Genomic DNA, 2,810 nt, shown 5'->3' with positions numbered 1-2,810 from the left:
TTTTTTTTAAAACTATAGTCCGGCCCTCCAACGGTCTGAGGGACAGTGAACTGGCCCCCTGTTTAAAAAGTTTGAGGACCCCTGGAGTAAGAGATCAACCAAAGGACTTGTATGCATGCATATGAGCATAACCAATGGACACAGATGTGGGGGGAGGGGAAGGGCATGTGCTGGGAGTTGGGGGCGGCCAGGGAGAGGTCAATGGGGAAAAAGGAGACTTATGTAATACTTTAAACAATAAAGAACTTAAATTAAAAAATAAATTAAAAATAAAATTTAAAAAATAGTGCTTTCAGTAGACTATACTTTCCTTCTTCTTCAGTCTCTGGTTTCAACTACCGGACTTGATTCACATCATAGAGTGAAAGTTGGCTCAAGTCCGACAAGGCTGCCCTGCCTGTGGCTACTGTTCCTGCTGAGCAGCTGAAACCAGCCCACCAACCCAGCTCTCTCAGACTGGCTGTCTCTACACCCACCTGCCCCAAAATATCTTCCTCTTAGGATGGCACAGAGCCTCACACCCCATCTTCCCAGCTGAACTCCTACCATTAGAACCACTCGGCTACAGCCATATGCCTTCCTCCCAGAGCCATTGTTAAAATTTCTCTGGAAACCCTATCAACCTTTCCTGTTAACACGCCAATGATTAGTTTATCATCAGATTAAGTGAACTCAGGACTTGGGTCTAGTGAATTTTGTTTGGGAGTATGAGGGTAGATCACGGACTGTTAGATGGGACAGTAAGGTGAGAAACTGTGTTGGCTATTTCATGCATTGTACAGCTGAGGAAACTGACATTCAGGTATCCAAGCCTTGACATCTTGATTATGGTTCACCAATCGCCCCCGTTTACCTGGGATTAAGGGAGTCCTGAGGTGTAGACTTTTGGTGCTGAAACCAGGAAAGTCCTGGACAAACCAAGATGAGTTGACCACTCTACTTGATTGGAGCCTTCTGTTTTTCTTCACAGGCTGGACTTGGGCAGGGCCTTGCAGCAGAGCCTCAAGAACGCTCGGTACAGCTCAAAACCCTCGGTGAGGAAATAGCAGCAAACACATATTTGCACCTCACAGCTTTATCAAGGCTGGCTCCCCTGAACGGTCAGTCTCCAGCACGAATAGGAGGCCCCGTGGAAGCACCATGTGAGGTAAAGCTTTGTCTGCCTCCTGACTGACTGCACTCTTTGCCTCTCAGGCCACAGCATCAGGGAAAGCTGGTTAGATGGAGTCAGTCTCCGAAAATCAGTCTGTGATCTGGTTTATTCACTTAAGACAGGGCCACTGTGTCAGCCGCGGCTGTGTGGTTCAGCGCCTTTGCGGAGAGGGCTGCTGCTGTCTGTCTCTGCTCCCTTGGCTGCCCAGAGGATGGAATGGAGAAGTACTCAGGCAGAAAGAAGGGTCAGCAGGGTGCCCCGTGCTCCCATCACTTCCTCCTTCAGAAGTTTTGTCATTCAGAGGTTTTGAATCAGGCAATAAGCAGTCGTTGTTGGCTAACTTTGGGCTTTTTTTTTCTTAAATGTCAAGTGCCTAATTTTAAAATATTTCTTGGTTTTATTTCTCCTCCTGGTCTATTTTGCTCCCAGCCCTTGGTTGCGTGGCAGTTGTTTCCTCCACCAGGCCTCTGCTTTCTGTTCTGCGGAGACCCAGCCTCTAGTTCATGCCCTGCACCTGGGGATGATTATGGGTTGAATAAAGAAGGGAGAAAAAGGGAGAATGGAGGAGGGAAGAATGCCAAGATCCCAGTCAGGCAAAACTGTCACATGGTACAAGTGCTCTTCAACATTCCCTTTCCTGCATGCATTCCTTTAAGCTTCACCCATCCTCCCCCTCCACACCCCTGCTGGGATTGACCATTTTCACGATCCACCCTTGTTCTCAACCACCACGGAAATGTCCTTCTTAGTGCCCGAACCAAGTTACTGATCAGATAAATTAATCCCTGCTAATGGGAGTTAAAGTCAGAAGCAAAGGCCTCAAAAGTAAATCTTAACACCCCTCCTAGGTTGTCTTATCACTTTAGTGAATCTAATTCCAGTGGAGGGGTTTTGAAATTGGAGGTGGGAGTAGGAAGCATAGTGGAGAATTATTTTGGGAACAGCCCTGTGATGAGGGTTGCCAGATTTGTCAAAGAAAAATATGGGATGATCAGTTGAATTTGAACTTCATCTAAACAATGAATAAATTTTTGATGTAAGGATGTCCCTTGCAATGTTTGTGAAGTAATTATACTAAAAATTATTCATTGCTTCTCTGAAATTCAAATTTAACTGGGTGTCCTCTATTTTGTCTGGCAACCCCATGACCTGCAATTTCTCCCAGAATATACAGCCTGTATAGTAGAAGGCCAGGTTTGCTGTGGACTTTGGAACAGTTTCCACATGTTTGGCAGAAGGGAAGAACCAGCCCATCCAAGAGGGCATCGTGTGGTACAGTCACGTGAAATCTCTGTCCTCCAAGCCAGGGCTGCTGAGGTGTGAGGCATCTGAGGTAGGCCTGAACAGGACACCCCTGGAGGCTGGCCAAGGTGTCAGTAACAAGGGCATGTTCTGCTGGATTCTTTCCCAAAGATACAGTGTTTGGTTCCGGTGCTGACAACTGACCCGTCTAATACTCATCATACTAGAACAGTGGTTGGCAAACTACGGCTCGCGAGCCACATGCGGCTCTTTGGCCCCTTGAGTGTGGCTCTTCCACAAAATACCGAGTGCGGGCGTGCACGTACAGTGCAATTGAAACTTCGTGGCCCATGCGCAGAAGTCGGTATTTTGTGGAAGAGCCACACTCAAGGGGCCAAAGAGCCGCATGTGGCTC

At 47.4% G+C, this 2,810-nt stretch overlaps 1 protein-coding gene across 2 annotated transcripts in view; it reads left to right on the top strand.

Annotated features, from left to right (window-relative positions):
• The first annotated feature begins 1,011 nt into the window (after window positions 1–1,011).
• NFE2L2 (nuclear factor, erythroid 2-like 2) overlaps window positions 1,012–2,810 on the top strand; it is a 50,262-nt gene continuing 48,463 nt past the window's right edge. The window contains exon 1 of one of the 2 annotated variants that reach the window (XM_014546183.1): window positions 1,012–1,034. The gene's annotated coding sequence lies outside the window, so the exon portion shown is untranslated. Of the gene's footprint in view, window positions 1,035–1,124; window positions 1,148–2,810 lie in introns of those variants that run through there. The other variant, XM_014546178.1, reaches the window with a different exon arrangement.

The sequence above is a fragment of the Myotis brandtii genome, unplaced genomic scaffold, assembly GCF_000412655.1.
Source record: "Myotis brandtii unplaced genomic scaffold, ASM41265v1 scaffold112, whole genome shotgun sequence".
Classification (NCBI taxonomy): Eukaryota; Metazoa; Chordata; class Mammalia; order Chiroptera; family Vespertilionidae; genus Myotis; species Myotis brandtii.
Note: the sequence above shows the minus strand (reverse complement) of the source record. Positions and strands in the feature narration are given on the sequence as shown.